This window comes from Podarcis raffonei, chromosome 2 (genome assembly GCF_027172205.1).
Source record: "Podarcis raffonei isolate rPodRaf1 chromosome 2, rPodRaf1.pri, whole genome shotgun sequence".
In the NCBI taxonomy this organism is placed as follows: Eukaryota; Metazoa; Chordata; class Lepidosauria; order Squamata; family Lacertidae; genus Podarcis; species Podarcis raffonei.
Window position 1 is genome coordinate 74,455,976 of NC_070603.1, and position 18,727 is coordinate 74,474,702.

Sequence of the window (18,727 nt, forward strand, 5' to 3'; positions counted from 1 at the left end):
ACGTTTTGACTCCCAAACGCCGCAAAACCGGAAGTGACTGTTCCAGTTTGCGAACTATTTTTGGAAGCTGAATGTCCAACGGGGCTTCCATGGCTTCCAATTGGCTGCAGGAGCTTCCGGAACAGATTCCGTTTGACTTCCAAGGTACGACTGTAATACGTTTGGCACCAGCTTGTCTGCAGGAGTTGCTGGAAGGAGGATTACAAGATGCCATCCAACCATCTTAGGGACTCCATTCTGGATTTGTGTAGGGTTTCCTCCTTAACCTTTTCCTCTCCCAAAGATATCCCACAAGGCACTAAACCAGTAGCTAAATACAATAGGCTAGTAAACTCTTTAAAACTCTAGAAAGCTTTGGAGAACAGAAAGATCTCAAAGTTTGGGTAGGTATATGTGGGATGAGTTCCTTCAAATTCCTGGATATCAGGCTATGTAGGGTTTATAGGTAAGCACTAGTACCATAAACTGAGCTTTGAAAACAGATTGGAAATCACTGGTTCTCTTTTAGTACCAAAAATATATACTCCTGATGACCTAAAATTTTGAACCTATCTGTGTACACACCATACATTTCTAACACATTTCCTCCCTTCAAGAATCCTGGGAACTGTAGTTCAGGGATATTTAGAATTCTGGCTCTGTGAGAGGTAAACTACAGCTCCCGTGATTATTGGGCTGTGTGGACTGTAAATGTATGGTGTGTGAGCAGCCTTGGTGATGACAGCTGTAGGAGAGCAAGAAGTCATGAATCTGTGCCCAATTCCAGATAAGGGCCTCAAGAGACAATATGCAGCTCTATGTAGGAGCTTTACTCCCTTTTCCCAAGAGATCTTCTGCTAGGAAAAAACTCAAGGACGGGAGTATTGCAGGAGCCTAGAGCTCAAAGTCACGTATGTTAAACATCTGAGAGCACATCACTAATAATATATTATAAATACATTTTGGCCCATGTCCTGTAGATGTACTCAACTTAAGGTATTCAATTGATTTTTTAAAAATGGAAAGGGAAAGATGGCCTGTTGACTGAATTGTTTCCCCATTGCACATAATTAGTAGCTGATTAAAGAGGCTATTAACATGAGGAAAGGGAGAAAACATGTCAGCCCTGAACACAAACTATCCCTAGACTGGGAGCAATTCAAGAGAATAATTTGTCTTTCCACACCATCAAGCTGATCTGCTCACTTAGTAAATTAAGTTCAAACCATAGCTTTATCCACCAGTAGGATGTGATTAAACTTAAGAGAATGATCCCCCCTCCATAATTAAATCTGGGGTATTTCAAGCTCTTTCATCCTGGGCTAAAAATTGCTGCTAGTTTCTTCTATATAAAAATCTATTATATATTTTCTAAAGGAATATATGTTTCTTATGGATTCCCGGTACAGATCATTTGGGTGCTCAGGCAAGGGAGGACACAAATGCTGAAGAGCTGAGATGCATTTAACTAGAGGTGACAAACTCTTAAAATACTGAACCATCATATTTACCCACAAATTCATGGGAATTAGAAAGAGACGTCACCAGAGAGGCAAGTGCATTTCTTACAGTAGGGGTTGTCAGAAGTTAATCTGGTAGATCTCTGGGTGGTTTGCAGTAGCTGAAGAAGGATTTCTGACTCCCAGCTGTTTAACAATAGCAACAACTTTTTCAAATGCCACATTGATCTGCTGAAATTGAGAAAGTTTGGAGAGAACCTAGAATGGACTTTTGTGTGAAAGGACAGTGAGTTCAATTTTGGTACTAAAAGCAAATTCCTGGGTGCCCTGTCTTCCTCTCTCTCTGAGTATTTTGCACTCGGTTCCATCTGGTGGATCTTGGGGTTCTAGAAACAACAAAATAGATCCCAGCAGCTACATGTGAAAAATGCTGCAAGGCTTTGCCTTTCTGCTTTGGGTCTTATGTCTACTTGCCTATCGTTTCTTCTCCCTAATATTTATTTTATAACTTGCCTTAATTTACATTCTTACCCTTAACCCTTGAAGCTAGAAATTTCAGGACGTTTAACAGATGTTGTCACAAACATGCATTTATAGCTTTAGGTTACTTCACTTGAGGATTGTGAAGAGGCATCCTGAGATAACCCTCTGCTGCCTCCAGTCCCTTAGTAAGCTTGGGGGGGGGGCTTTATGGTGGTTTCTGTACTGGGATCCACCTACAGAATCCAAACAGGACAACATTCTTCCCCTTCCTATTGTTTCTAAGGATCAGTACTGATCCTGACGACCAGAAGGAAGTATCAGTACCATAATAAATGAAAGCCCTTTACAAGGTTCAGACCTTTCCTCCATCGCTTTGGTATCCTGGGAGCAAATAATTTAAGCAGAGGGTGTGCTCGCTCTGGCTTCCTGCGCGAAGCATTGCATGCTGAAGCCCCCTTGCCCCGGGAGCTTGAATTTAGCACCACGTTGTTGGACAGCTCCCTCCGGGGAAGGCTTTGTGCTCCTGGCCCCCGCGCGGGGAGTTTGATTTCAGCACCCTGGATTCGGACAGCTCCCTGCCGAGATAATAAATGCTTGGCAAGCTGCTTGACATCAGCGTCTTTGGAGGAGTTTCAAACGTGAATCAAATGTGTGAGCATCGCGGCGAGCGAGAGACCCGCTTGTACGCTAAGCAAATCAAGAGCTTTCAACACCAGAGCTGTGGGCAGCTACTTATGCAAGAGAAGAGGATTCGGAGGCGCAGCACCTCCAGCACTTGACAGAGGCGGCATCTTTACAGCAAGGAGCAGGCATCCAGTCCGCCAGAAGAAAGAAAGTCGGAGCATCTTTGCCCAGCTCGCCCGGGAAACCTCGCACAGAAGAGAGACGCTTCCTCATCACCTAACAGGTGTCTCTGCTTTGCAAAGGTAAGCTTTGTTATTCAAAAATGCCGACAATGAGTGGAATTCGAAGCCGTGCCTCTTTATTTTGTCATTTTCTGAAACATGCGGCTATACAGTGCTTCTTTTTCGAGAGGGTTCTGAAGGCTTTACAGTGCTATTTCTTGCTCTTATCTCGCATCATCAAACTGATATTTTCTGTTATTTCCCGTCTGTCCTCCTTTCCTCCCCCGCCAGTCTCTGGCATTTGGTTGTGGTGGGATGAATTAGTCCAACACGTTGCTTTTTAATCCTATAGATATCCTTGGCATCTAATCCTATTCTTCCCAACAGATTTAGAAGCTAATAGAAGATTGCACTGGAAGCTAGTTGTCTCTCTGCCAAACGCCCACAACCATTTCTGGTAATTAATTATCTTTCAAAGTTTAATTTGGAAGACATACCAATCCACTTCAGAGCTCATTGTATGAGCTTGATCCAGGATGTGAGAACCACTATTTGAGATCTCACAGGTAGCAAACAGCAGCAGCAGCAGCAACAACAACAACATTAAGTTTTGTAACTGGTGCTTCTAGGAAAGGAATTTTGTGTGTGTGTTTAACATTACTATCAGCTGTATCACAGTGGTGACCCTATTTGATGATTTTCTGCGATTCTAGCTATTCACTGATACTTTAGAAGACAAATGTGGGGGTAAAAATAAAAGTGTTTGATAATACCCCAAACAATTAGCTTTTCAAGATGTATGTTAAAAAATTGAAGCATTTGCAATTTAAGAAATGAGAAGATGTTGACAGGAGGAAGCAAGCATGAACACACGGGTTTGCTTCCACTGTCCCAAACCTGTAACACCTTGCCACTTCATTCTAACTTATAAGTAAGTGTTCATATTTCTTGGTTTAATACTTTTACCAGGTTACATTTTGCCTCATATGTGAATGTCCTCCACAGGAATTTGGAAATAAAAATCTATTTCTTCTCATTTTTCTATACTAACAGTAAGTCAAAAAAGTCACAAAACAATTAACAAGTTAGGTAAAATCAAGATTGAGAACAGGAAAAGTTCTTTCTTTCTATTTCCTTCCTCCCTCCCTCCCTTCCTCCCTTCCTTCCTTCTTTCTTGGTTCCCAGCAGGGATATCCTTTATAATCTAGAGCCAGAGGCAAGCTAAAGAATAGAGTGCTAGAACATTTAACGAACTCCTAAGGGAGAGGATGTAAGGTAGATTGTCTCTCAGCTCAAAAGAAATAGCCAGATGAAGCCCACACTGTAAGACATGTTAAACAAAGAGCATTATTTATCATTCACTGAATTTAAAAAAGCTCAAATACCTTTCCAAAAAGTTGATTCTATTTCATAAACGAGCAAGGTCTAACTTATTGCATTGCTTCCTTTAAAAACAAACCAATGAATGCTTGCAAAAATAGAAAGTCTGATGTCCATTTCCCCACTGGTGTCTTTCAAATGTTCTGTTTGACCAGCTACTCTGAAAAGCAGTCTGAATTAATTTGCGTGAATTTAAAATCACCCTGGACTGCCATCCATCAGACAACGACTGACAGAGCATCTCCCACTCAGAAAGCTGCCCCTACAGAATGTCTCTTTTGGGGTGATGCATTGAAATGACTGATGGTGTCAATTAAGCAAGGAGACATGGGAGCCTAGTTCTTGCCCTCAGAATCTCCTTGCATGTTTTTGAATGCAGATCACCACCAAAACCCAAGCCTTAGAACTCTAATATTTGGTGGGTGGGTGAGAACAAGGCAGAGAAGCAGGAGATTGAAGCGCTGTGTGGCAGCTTGCTTGTTGCCATTGCTCTTATGTAAAAGATACATGGCTCCTGCCCTCACAACGATGTACCACTGATGTCCTTCTAGACACTTATAGATCTTAGAAGGGTCTTGGCAGAGATTTTTGACCACAAGTGTATGGAGGCAGATATCCAAACGGCCTTAAGGGAAGAGCATTGCCAACTGGGGCAATTTCTTATTGCATGGCCCTGATCCAGGAATACATCTTAAGTTTATATTAAAGTTGAGTGTTAGCTGTGATTCCTGCTTTTCAGGGGATGATCCTTTGGGTCCATTCCAACCCTATAGTTCTATGATTCTGAGAGTGGAGTGGTGCATGGTATAGAGTGTGAGACCTGAACTGATGATAACTTGGATTCAAATCCTATCTTGGTCATGAAGTTCACTTATGGAGTGGCATAGAGGAAGTCTCTTAGCAGGATTTTTGTGAAGATAAAATGGGAAAACACCATGGGTGCTGCCTCAGGCACCATACAGGGAGGGCAGGATAACATTTGAAAAATAAAACAATGTTTCTTGAATCTTATTGGTGTGTGTGGAGTGAGGTCTAGGGAAGAAGGCTCTGCCAGTTTATCTCACTGGAAACAACAGGGCCATATCCACTTGTGGCAAATGAGGTACACCTGTTGGCCTAAGAGGAACTGAGAAATAATGAAAATAATTGTTGCTTGAGTCAATATACAGTGCAGGGCCAAACGGAGTTGAACACCCTCATAACACATGTTTTGCAAAAACTAAGCAGGAATTAATGTTACAAGTGGATCTAAAAGCGGTGACAAGTAAAAGTACAATCCAGAGTTCGCCATACATGGAGATCCTGATAACAGTTACCAGTTGTGACTGTAGCCAAACCCTGATCTGCGAAACCAAAGGGTGAAATGGGGTGGCAGTCTCCACTCAGCCCAAAAGGGCTGTGCCAGCCTCTGCCAGTGGAGTGACGCTAGTGTCACTCTTCAGCATGAAGTCCCCTATTTCACCCACCCCAAATGCAAGTGAGTGGAAGTATCATGGAAGCACCATGGACAGGATCCCCATGAGTGGTATCACACAGAGACCCCCAAAACAGAACAATCTGTGGGGAGAGGCTGAATCAGCCTGCAACCTACTGGATCCCAAGTGCCCCCCAAGTGCCATCACTTGACATCTAGGCTGGTGTAACATGGAGCAGGGGTTTGCCTACCCCATTGCATTCCGCCCTCGGTCAGCCAGCATGAGTGGCAGGGCTGCAGATATAGTGGTGTCTACAGAGCTCCATCACACCCCAATGCTGCCCAATGAGGGCTAGGATTGCTATGCCCGCTGCTTTTCTGGAACCATAGGAAGCAGCTAGCCACAGGTCGATCCAAAGGTTGGTGGACAGCGCTGCTTCCTAGAAGACTGGTTCTGCCTCAGCAATAGAGAAATGGCCAAGTGAGCCCTGTTGCTACTGCATGGATAGGGCATCATTAGGTTATGGTTCTTCAAAACAACACATAGAGCATTAGCATTTTTAGAGAAGGAACGAATAGAGGACAATACAGTATCCCTGAGCCCTTTTATTAACTCTTGGACCATCTATATCCCCTGTTTTGTGTATCGATTATGGTAGCCCCACCTTACCAAGACAAATCTAATGAAACAGGGAAATATCTATTATAGAATATGTTCTTACATATGTAACAGCCAAGGGAGAATTGGATAGAGATGTACACAATTCTGAATGGCCTGGGGCAAAAGAGGAAAACAAAATAATAATAAAAATCCCCCCCTGAACTGCTCTTCCACTGCACCTCTACAAAATTCCAGAATTGGAGGGCACCTACTGAAATGAACATGCAGCAAAGTGAACAAAAGGAGCTCTTCTCCCTCTTTCCCACAAAACTGTCGCTTGGGATCCTTTTGCAATGGAATGTGATTTACCAGCTGCTGAGAGGGCAAAGCAACAGGGGAGGGCAACAGCCTTCCTGCCCTCCCTATGAGCTTCCCAGAGGTGCCTGATTGGCCCCTGTGAGGAACAGAATCATTAGTCTTGTCCAGCAGGACTCTTCGTATATTCTTATGTGCAAGTGGATTTAAAACAACAACAGCAACAACAGCAACAAGGCAAGTTCATAAAAGAGAGGCGTATTGACAAAGACTTTTAATTAAGGTGGCCAAGGCATCTCTGCCGTCTTGCTGAATGGATTTCTAAGCACAGAAATGCTGGAGGCTCCAAATGATTGATAGTAAATGGATGTCTCTGGCAGTACTTCATTCTGTTAGACATTTTATTTAAATCAGGCAGAAGTAGTCTTTATTAAAAAATGGAAAGCTGGGCTAAATATTCCATTGGTCTGATCCAATTACAGCTTTCTCTTAGTGTAAAATTACCTCAGCGATCCTTCCTTGCCTATCAGTGGGACAGTGAAGTGGAGTGTTTATAATCTGTTTGCAACCTCTGGTTGCAAGGAAGTCTTTATGACAGTTGTTCTTCCAGGAATAGATATTAAAATGTGACATTATACAAATGTTTGACTAGAAGGAGACCGAGAGGTCAAATTTTTATCACTGGGTCTTGAAGAAACCATCTTTTTTGTTCTGTCAGATTGGAACAAACTTTCTGCGCTCCAGAGCAGCCTTCGCTAAACTGGTGCTTCCCATATATTTTTAGCTACACAACTTCTGTCATCTCTGTTCCTTGGCCATGATGATTGGGTCTGATGGGAAGGAAGGGTAGTCCAAAACATCTGCAGTGCATCAGGCTGGGGGTGGCACTGTGGTCTAAACCACCGAGTCTCTTGGGCTTGCTGATCGGAAGGTTGGCAGTTCGAATCCCCGCAACAGAGTGAGCTCCCATTGCTCTGTCCCAGCTCCTGCCAACCTAGCAGTTCGAAAGCACGTCAAAGTGCAAGTAGATAAATAGGTACTGCTGTGACAGGAAGGTAAACGGTGTCTCCGTGAGCTCTGGTTTCTGTCATGGTGTTCCATTGCACCAGAAGCGGTTTAGTCATGCTGGCCACATGACCCAGAAAGCTGTCTGTCGACAAACACCGGCTCCCTCAGCCTGAAAGCGACATGAGCACCACAACCCCATAGTCGCCTTTGACTGGACTTAACCATCCAGGGGTCCTTTACCTTTACCTTTTACTCTAGCACTTAATCCCCACTAAGAGGATATGTTGCTGCACGACCTCCACAGGGCAGTGAATATTTCCTAGAACTACAGACAGCAGGCCAACAAGGGTCAATTTTGGATCAGTGACTACTGGATACCAAAGGGCTTCCCTTCTAATTTATTGTAACATTTTCTGAGACATGATTGTTGACTATCACAATCCATTGCAAAAGGGTAGGATACCCAATGGGTGCCTTGTTCCCAGCAACACTTATGAGGAAGTGAAACAGGAGCTATCTCCAGAATATTTGCTTTGGTGTCCTAATAGATTATGGAGAAAGCATTGGTTCCAATCTAAGAGCCGATTGATTCTGTCTCTGTGAAACAAGCTACTTGTTACATGAGAATGTAGGAAATAGAAACCTAAATAGCTGCTGCTTCTATAGAAAGGAGGTTTGTGAGCACAGTCTGTAGGAGAGAAGCAGTTGGTGTGCTCATGCACTTAACTCTTTCCTGCCAGATACCTGCCTTCTGCAACTCTGCAGCCAGTTTCCAGATGCGTGCAATCTCATAAATTTACAGATACATGTCCGGAATCCTGTAAGTGGAGAGACGATTGGGGAAGTTGAAATGGAGAAAATACACCTGTCATGGGATGAATTAAGCACACCCTGCACTTTGCCACTTCACAACATCCCTTTCTGAAGCTGCTTTGCCTAGGAGAAGAAACTGTCAGTTTTGCTATGCTTTTGCAGTTTTCTGTGTATCATGTAGTTTGCCTCTGTGAGCATATTTCTTGCCTGCAGAATGAATATTTGTATCGAGACCAGGGTTCAAGTTTTGCAACCTGCATGCTTCCTTGAAAACTTTAATGTTTAGTTGCTGAATATATATTTGTTGATCCTATATAACAAAACAACTATATCCTCCTCATGGACTGGCTGTTTGGCTGGCTGTGTTGTCTCAGTTGCTGAAGGAGAGGTGGAGATTTGTAGCTTTAACCATTTGGAGAGCAGTCAGAGCTCGATGAAAGAACATATATTTTGCAGAAACTCCCAGAATCAGCCCCAGCATCATATTATGAACATCACAGGCTAATGTTAGCATGTTGGTTAATCCAGCCTTAATCAAAATGGAGCCAATCTCTCCTGTTGGTGGTGGTGGTGGGGAATCAAATGCAGGGCCACGTACAAATATACAAGTACAAGTACACATAGAGGAGGGAGAAAGGTTGTTTTCTGCTGCTCCAGAGAAGCGGACACGGAGCAATGGATCCAAACTACAAGAAAGAAGATTCCACCTAAACATTAGGAAGAACTTCCTGACAGTAAGAGCTGTTCGACAGTGGAATTTGCTGCCAAGGAGTGTGGTGGAGTCTCCTTCTTTGGAGGTCTTTAAGCAGAGGCTTGACAACCATATGTCAGGAGTGCTCTGATGGTGTTTCCTGCTTGGCAGGGGGTTGGACTCGATGGCCCTTGTGGTCTCTTCCAACTCTATGATTCTATGAGTCTATGATTCTACAAATTTTCTCAACTTTTCCACAACCTTTTATTGGACCACCTAAATGGAGCTAGCAGTCCACCCCCAGTCCACATGGATCACGGTTTCAGAACTTCTGTTCTAACTGGGTGCACTGCAAGGAAACTTTCCATGCTTGTAGCTTGTTGTCAAATTGTGCTTCGATGATATCTGGTAGTTGTTTACATTTTGTGGGTGGATTTACTGCTGTTGATTATATCCATATCTAAATAGCCATATCTGTATCGATGCATATATACATATTTTTGCACATAAACAAATGTGTTCAAATATCATCAACACGTTTCCATTCAAGGGATACAAATATAACAGGATACAACCCATCTGTCAGGTGTAACAAGATAAAGATAACCACTACTTCACCAGGAGGAGCCAGGTACTGTGGCTGAGTTCTGAATCTCTTCTATGCACATTTTGCTGAATGGCAATTAAAATTTGATTAAGTTTCAACATTTGAATTCCTGCCTTCTCCTTTGTATTTGGATTGTTAACACAGGAGAAATTCACACTGTAATTTTTTTTAAAAAAATTGAGGTCCGGTTTTAAAAGCTGTCTTCAAAATTGTGTGAGACCAGCATCCATGAAGACTCCCTCAAAGAGTGGGTGGATATAAAGCAAAGCTGGGAAAGGGTTTTTTTTTCCTGTGTAGCATCACATGCTGGCTGGGAGCAGGAGTTAGAGCTAGTGGCAGGCAGGGCAAGATCAAAAGTGGGAGGGGCACTCCCCCCTCTTTTTTCTTGCTCCACAGGGGGTCCTGTTGTTAAACACCTGCCACCATGTTTCTAACAGTGTTTGCTGTTAATGAAAAGTCCAGAGTTTTGTTAAAAATGAAGGCTTTATTTCTGCAGACTAAATGTGCTTTCTCATGCTTTAACTCCTTGCTCTATGTGCTGCATCACTTTGTGTGTGTGTGTTGGGGGGGAGGTCCCTCAAACCATGTCCTTTCTCTGTGACTGTCTCCTCTATCTAGTTTCCCGAGTCTCTCACTTAGTTCAACACATTGATACAATTTCTACCACTCTCTTCTCCCTCTCCCTCTATGCCACCCCCCTTGCCTCCTGGGTTCTGCCTCCTTGCCACCAGAATGAAATCAAGGTTGTCTACCTCCTGACATTAAAGGCAGACACAGTGCTTGGCTGGGACCAGGGGGGTCAGAAGTCAAATCACTCCTCAGTCTATCTTCTCTACCTCCTTGAGATGGTCACATAATTGTTGTAAGAAGGTTTCGTTGCAGAAGGATCCTTGCAGTGCTGCTTTGAATACAATTCATTCTTTCCCTGTGAATACAGCAAATGTTTAAACAGTTTAGAAGGGCTAGAAGGCAAATCTTAAGGGATTTGGCAGTGTATTTTTTAAAAAGTGGTTAATGGCAAGTGGTCAGGGCCTGCCTTGATTCTACGTATGAGCTGTGCTACTACGTCCCTCTGTTTGGAACTGGCAGATTAGGTTGAGATGTAAGGCAGCATAGACTCTGGCCCCTATTCCTTGCTAGTTGTATAAGGCCAAGGCAAACTGAGTATAAGCGAGAAAGCAGCATTTCTTCTTCATTCACCAATAAGAATCCAACCATTCATTGACATCAAAGCATGCCTAGCAAAGCAAGAATATAAGTATTATGTTAAGTATTAAGTATTAAGTAATTATTTTAAAAAACCCTTCATACACTTGAACAAGCTGTGTGGATGAGAGTGAACATGTTGTGCCTGAATCTAAACAAGATGGAAATGATGGTGGGAAATCCAGATGGTCTGTAGGAAAGAAGGCACTGTCCACTAGAACCAGAATGTCCCTACCTCTGGCAGGGCAGATTTCCAGGCTTGTCAGTGACTAACAGCCATGGCTCACAGTTCTGACAGTTCTGTTATTTGCAGATCAGGGTCTTTCTGAGATCTAGGTCCTGACACCCATTATTTCTGCCTATGTAGCCTTAAGGATAATTTACTGCAATACACTTCTTAGGAGGCTGTGCTTGAAACAGTTCAGAAGCAGCCTGATTGTTAACAACAGTAGGAGAAAGAGAACACATTCAGTCAAGCTTTTGTCAACAACACTGGGTGCCAGTTGGCTTCTGGGCCCATTACAGAATGCTGGTTTTGATCCAGATAGCTCTGCCAGTTCTGAGGCAATATTTCTTCCCCAGAAGAGGCTGTCCAACTATTAAAATCAGCTTGTAGCCCAAAGGCAGATAGATGCAGCAGGGCTTTCTCAGTAGTGGCCCCAGTTCTATGGAATTTCCAGCTCTAATTGTTCCACAGGCTTTTGTTTGTTTTGTTCTAGGCAATTTGATCTAGGCAAATGTTTTGTGAACTTCGGCGCTCTATTGAGGTGGTTTATTAGGACATGTGCATAAAATCTTTTCTGGTCATAGTAGTCATTTGATATTATGATGCTTCTTTTCATAATAGTTAAACAATCTTGACATTTTCTGACTTTATTTAATTATAAACCCATCACAGGGATAATCTCAGAGCAACCTACAACAGGAACGAATTCAAAATGTTGACGTTATTCCTGTTGTAGGCTGCCACAATCCTATCAGAGGAAGTGGGATAAATAGGTCAACAACTAAAGGCAATTCCTTTGAGTCCTGTTATTCTGTAATTTGAATTGTGTGGGTTGTTCTGTAAGTGGGGATAAGAGCAAGGTGTCATAGGGCTAACATAAGGTTACTTGAGAGCTACAAATTAATCCAAGCGTCATTGCCATCATTACCTGTAGCACCAACTTCTAAATAAACCAGCAAGGTGGTACTTCATAATCTCCTGCTGTGAAAACTGTCACCAGTTTTCTGCTACCTTCTTGGCTGGGGAATATATTTCTCTGATTTTTTTTTTAGAGTGGGCTCTTGTTCACTTCCCTGGGTCTTGCCCAGAAATGTGATGACTGGGAAGCTGTGGAGAGAGCCTGGTGCCACTTCCCGACAGCCATAGTTTCTGGAATGCCCTGGAAGTGGCAAGATGCAATGGGAAGTCCCATCAGTCCCAAGGCATTTCAGGAAGTTCAGCTGGCAAGAAACTGCAGAGAGAGCCTGTGTTTTTTTATATTAAAAGGCAAGGGACACACTCCCTGCCCCACAAAGAGAAAACAGGTAGTTAGCAAGCTTGTGTCCCAAATAATTTTAACATATTTATTTCCCAGCCCTGATATTTCCTGGAGATTCATTTCACTCTCCCCACCCAACCCCACCCATCCAACAAATAGTAAAAAAAAAAATCATCTCTGCAGGAACACCTTTCATATTGAGCCACGTGCTCCAAGATCAGCAGATGAGGCCTTAATAAGAGGTGCATGGTACAGGGGGCTTGTTGTTGTTGTTTAGTCATTTAGCCGTGTCCGACTCTTCGTGACCCCATGGACCAGAGCACACCAGGCACTTCTGTCTTCCACTGCCTCCCGCAGTTTGGTCAAACTCATGCTGGTAGCTTCGAGAACACTGTCCAACCATCTCGTCCTCTGCCGTCCCTTTCTCCTTGTGCCCTCCATCTTTCCCAACAGCAGGGTCTTTTCCAGGGAGTCTTCTCTTCTCATGAGGTCTTCTCTTCTCATGAGGACAGGGGGCTAGGAAAGGGCTTTTTCCGTGATGGCTCCACCTATGTGGAACGCCCCACCTCCACTGACCTGCATCTGGCTCCATCTGCTTGCCATTTTAGGCAGCTAGTTAAGACTCATCTTTTTTGGCAGGCATTTGATGAAGGAGATGGCTGGTTGCAGCTGCTACTAGTAATATGTATTGTGATTTGTAATATGTATTGTGTGATTTTATAGGCTTTAAAATCTATTTGCCTATCATAAACTTTTCTGTGGCTTGTGCAAATGACAGTATATAAATGATCTAAAGAAGTAATAAATTTTCAAGATTTTTGGCACAAGCCTCATTTCACCTGCTTTGGAATCTCCCTCAACATCATGTTTGCAGTATCTCAGGAACAGCATCCAATCACATATTTTCTCTCTCTCTAGCCTGGTGACTGCCCTATTCCCTGATCTAAGCCATTTGAGACTCAGTAACACATCCTTCTCTAGCTCTCCTACGTCAGGCTTTTAGGGTAGATGAACTGATCAACCAACATTCCATTTGTGTTAAAACAAATAACGGGCTGGGAGGAACATCTCAAATGCTGTAACAGCCCAAAATAAAGATGACTGCCCCTCAGTCTCCATTCTGTGAAGTATTCTGTGCATAGCCAAACTGCGGTAGTTAGAAGACTAACATCCTGGACTGCAAGCAAGTTGTCCTAGCTTGGACAGGTTAAGTAAAAGAGAATTGGAATAGCATATTTTAAAAATATTTTTCCTGCTAGGCTGCTAGTTCTCGCACTCTGCCTTCAACATCATGGGAAAGGTGCCTGTTTTTAGTCCTTAGAGATAGGCAAATTTATTTAAGTGTAATCAATTGTTTACAACAAGGCAGATGGTTAATCAACTAAATCTTGTTAGTGCCAGTATTATAGTGCCTATTGCTTGTTAATCCCCTGGGAACTTAGGCACATATCAATAAAAACATTCAAATGAATGCAGCTATTTATCTCTTCTTCTTCTTCTTCTTCTTCTTCTTCTTCTTCTTCTTCTTCTTCCTCTTCCTCTTCCTCCTCCTCCTCCTCCTCCTCCTCCTCCTCCTCCTCCTCCTCCATCTACTCAACTTACTAATGAAGAGGGACAATCCGGTTCCATACCACATCCTCTTCTCATGATTAGAACATCCTTTCTCTAACACACACACACACACACACACACACACACTTCACTGGCCCCTAGTCTTTGTTTATTCATTGCATTTAGATGCTATCTCTCCTCCAAGAAGCTCAAGGTAGCCCAGATGGCTCTTGCCTTCTTCATATTATCCTCACAGTTATCCAGTTTAGGCTGAGAGTTGGTGGATGGCCCAAGGCCCAAAGTTACCCAAGTGAACTTTGCTGCGAGGGTCGAGTAGCAGCTGTGGTGGCTTCCAACACGATCTCGTGAGAGTTCTGTGTGATCTTGCTGGAAGCCTCCCCCGGAAAAAACCCAACAAGTGAGGCTGTGGTGGTGTGGCACCTTTTCACTCCATCTCAGGCGGCAAAACGGAACCAGCTGCCCCTGCGTCTTCCAGATCCTAGTCCAGCTCTCACACAATCTTTCATACGCACACATATAATTACCACTTTCAAGGGTGTTATGTACTGAGTTGAATAGGATCCAAAATGCAGCTTTCTGACTGGTCCTAGAACAATAGGATTCAGAATGCAGCAGTCTGATTGGTCCTAGAACAATAGGATTCAGAATGCAGCAGTATGATTGGTCTGCAGGAGCCAATCCAGCTCCAGGCGGAAGTGAATCCACAACCTGATTGGCCTACAGGAGAATCCCGGAATTAGCCAATCACGTGCAGCCCATTGTGTAAATAATGTGTATAAAGCAGATATTTTGGGGGAAATTTCATTCCTCCTCACCACTATGAGCTGAATAAAGAGCATGAAATCCACTCTCGATTCCAAGTATATTTCAAAGGGACAGACTGGATCAGTCCATAGGTACTTCTGCATTACTTGAAATTTTAGATGCCTGTTTTTCTGCTCTTGGGAACAGGGAATCTTTCTTATGGGAATGGTACCAACATTTCTGCACTCAGTTAAGATACATTAAGTTTTAAAATAACCAAAGTCTTTTTTTCTCCCCAAGTTTCAGTGCAAAATATCCATAAAATATGCAACTTGATGCCTCCACTCCTAGACATTCATCTGTTTTGTCCTATTGCGTCTGCTCTCAAGTACTTAGTACTCTCCACTGTTGTCAGGTAATGGTAACAAACAATAAAAACACATGCATATAAATGAAAACAAAAATAAGAAATACAAAGCAACAGAGAATCTAAAAGCAGGTGATACTAAAGGAGGGGTGGGGGTGGGGTGGAGGAAGACCAAAAGTCTGCCACAAACGGAAAATATTCCCCCTGAAATGGGGCATCATCCAAGAGGGAACCAAAGATGACCAAGGCCTGGGCACAGCAACAGAGAAGACTCTGTCATCGCATATTCCCATCAAATGGTACAATTTCCCCCATGGATTTCAGAGAGTGGGCAAGTTCACATGATAGGTGCTGCCCCTAAGCCATTTGGGACCTTAAAGGTAATTCAACCAGCACATTGAATTGTTCTGAAAGCAAACCAGATGACAAATGGAGTCATGTGGTTCCAATAACATGATTTATTTCAGTGCAATTTCTTTTTTTGGTTAAATCTATATACCAGTTTCCTGCACAAATAAACTCCTCTCAAACAGGGATGAAAGAGTGTTCATGAAGCCTCTGGAATCTGGATGCAAAAGAAGGACAACCCCTATTTCTTTCCTAGATGTCTTGATTTCAATCATCTCATGATTTTGAGGAGCTGCATCACAATTTTAATCTCAACCTGAAAGGGACTACAAATCTTCTGGTCAACCCAACTGGCTGGATTGAGGCCCTAGGGAGATGGGGGTAGGTCATGCTTCCAGGAACGTGCTTCCTTACATTGAAATGCTGCCCAGTCTGTAGAATCATTGATATCTCGCTCCACCTGTGCAACCCCATGAGAAGTGCAAAAGCTCCATCAGCCTTGACTTGGCATCCAATACATGCATTCAAATCCCATGCAGATTAAATTACTTACATGCAAATTAAATACAGAAATGATGCGGCAATTTGAAGTTCACACGTTTCCAAGGAAGAGTCATTAGGTCTGAACAGAATCCTTCCATAACTTTGCTGGACACGTGATTCCCCTAAACTTGGAGATCCTTCCATGACCTGATTGAGCCCCAGAGACCAAAGTACTGACTCCCACTTTTACTCATTTTCCCTTGTCACCTTACCAAGCCAATGAGAATCTTCTGCTGAAGTAATTATCCTGGTCCATTCAGCTACCTCATGGTGTTGTGTGAGTCCCATCTTGCTAAGTGAGATATGAAGGCAAGATGCATTGTTGATGGGCTGTTTATTATCCTCCCCACAATGCTAAAAGCAGAGGTAGCTCTGTCAACATGGACCAGATGCAGTCTCTGTTCCTTGTTATTTAAGTCTACCCCTGATGCTGCAACTGATGCTCAGTGCAGAGCCAGAAGCCATTGCTGTGAGACTAATCAGGAGCAAAACCAGGGCTCCCTGCAATGAGGAGAGAAATAATATCCGTACTCAGTTATTATGTCTTTCAGCCTCCTCTGAGCTCCCCACAGGCCTGAACTTGCATGATTTCAACCCACTTTGCATGTATCTCACCCTTCCCATTTTGCTGCTGTATTGCCTGTTTGAGTTCATCTGATCAGGTCTCCTGTTCCTTAAGCATTATGTTTCACCATATTTATGAAATGCAATAGGCCAACAATTCTGCATGGACTGCCAGGACATGCCTGACTGCCCCATCATGCCATTAACAAGGGAAAGGTCATGGGGTATTCAGCAAATGTTTAATTCAAGAAAGCTGTTTCTGTTCTATTTATATCTCATTCAGTCTTCCCCTCCATGGCAGCTCTGGAATGGTCTACTGTAGTCACCATGGAAGATGCAGGATGGGAAAGGCTGAGAAGATGAACGGAGCAACTATGATGTGACTGGGACATATGCCAGGGTCCCTTCTTATGCCTTCATTTGAAACCAGAAATGCACAACAAAGTTTTGTTTTTAATTGTTTTGTTTATTATTGCATTTCCACCCCACCTTTTTCCTTCAAGGAGTTCAAGGTGACATATGTGGTTCTCCCCTTTTCCGTATTACCCTTCACAATGACACTGTGAGGTTGGCTAGACTGAGAGATGGTGACTGGCCCAATTTCAGCCAGTCAGCTTCATGGCCAAGCGGGCACTTGTGCCGTGCTCCCCTAGGTCCCAGTTCAACCCTCTAACCACTACACCACACAAGCTCTCTGTTTCCTTTCCTCTGTCTCTGCTACTGGAGAGAGATTGGCATCAGGAGACTCAAAATAGGTCTCCTGGCTGAGCTGCCCACCCCTTGGGTTTGAAGCTGGCAGCCTTATCTATGGAGGAGCCTCATCTACTGGGGTGCGTAGTGATCTGCTTTGATGCTTGATCCTAATGCTTTGCTTATTTAGGTGTTGAATAAGATGTTCTAACATGCTGAGGGGTTGAAACGAACTGCAGCACTTCAAACTGAGAGCAGAGGATGAAATTTTGGGGTGCATTCATAAGTTTTAAAAAAGCCTCCACACCAATAGAAAATAGCAAAATAGACAATTTTGCACTTAAATGTAATTTTCTGCCTGCAAGGGGTTGCATTGTGGTGCCGTGTTTATCATTTTTAACGCTCTCCTGTGTAATAATATGTACAGCCCATTCAACCACTTCAACATACTACCATCTCCTTATTTAGCACCTTATTCTGCTGCAGTGGTGCAGCTGGGTAATCTTAGGCGCTGGACTGAATGGTCTTCGTGATGTAGGTGTGGAGAATGGGTGAGGTATTTTAATACATCTTACTTCATTTCTCAGAATGTGTTAAGCCAGTCTTGCTGCACTTGGGGACCCTCCTGCCAGTGACAGCTAGTGATATTTGGAACTGGGCGGGGGGCAAAAGGCAGGGAAGCCCATCCTGCTCCCTTCTGAGTTCTGTCAGGGTAACACTGAGACTAAGGAGCAGAAAGCTGACATGAAGAGCCAATCCCTGAGACTGGCTGTAAGTAAGAAGGTTGGCAGGTGGGTGCCGGCTGAGGGCAGACTGAGGGTGGCGGGACACTGTTCCTTTTGCCCTAATGGACAAAATGCTCTATGGCCTCCTGCTCATTTGATTCCTCCTGGGTGGGGGGTCCTGGACAGCTGCCCCAAAGTCCTGCCCTGATGGTGCCACTCTTCTGCTGCGTGTTGAACAGCCAGCTTTGGCTATGGGCAGCCAACGCAGAGCAAAGTGGCCCATTGGGGCTGTTTTATGCTCTACTAAAAATAGACCCAGAATTGGTACTCTACAGATGATGCAGTTTCCAGCTTGGAAAGTTTAATCATAGACACCTCTGCGCCTTTCCTTCACATCAGGTGGCAGGCTGAGGTCTACCGTGTCTCACACGGTGAGGCAAAATAATAAGCAAAATCAGAAAGGCCAGCAGGTTTACTTACCAGAAGCACTGGGGTGTGAGGCTTGTAGAGGAGCTGTACTTGTCACACACCGGCTCCTGTGACCATCAGTGCGATGTCAGTTGTGCTCTCCTGGTTGCTGGCACCGTAACCTTGGCACACAGGAAAAATGTACAAGCCGTGGCCTGGATTAACATCCTCTAGAGTTTAAAAACGGAGGTCCAAGAAAGCAAATGTGACTAGAGGAACATTGGGGAGAAGGCAGAATGATAATTTCTCAGTGACTGTTTCACCCACCCCCAAGAAGAAGCGACAGTGTGTTAAGGTTAAATTGATTTGCATACAAGCATAGCCACGTACCTGTACCTTGGTGCAAGTTTTTAGCTAACTTAAATACTGGTAGATGAAAACAATCCTCCTCACGTGGGGAGGAATTCACTCTCTCTGCTA

At 43.6% G+C, this 18,727-nt stretch overlaps 1 protein-coding gene across 1 annotated transcript in view; it reads left to right on the top strand.

Moving 5' to 3' along the window:
- The first annotated feature begins 2,021 nt into the window (after window positions 1-2,021).
- Window positions 2,022-18,727, top strand: part of GRM2 (glutamate metabotropic receptor 2) — a 78,860-nt gene continuing 62,154 nt past the window's right edge. Inside the window, exon 1 of the mRNA XM_053377476.1 lies at window positions 2,022-2,848. The gene's annotated coding sequence lies outside the window, so the exon portion shown is untranslated. The remainder of the gene's footprint in view (window positions 2,849-18,727) is intronic.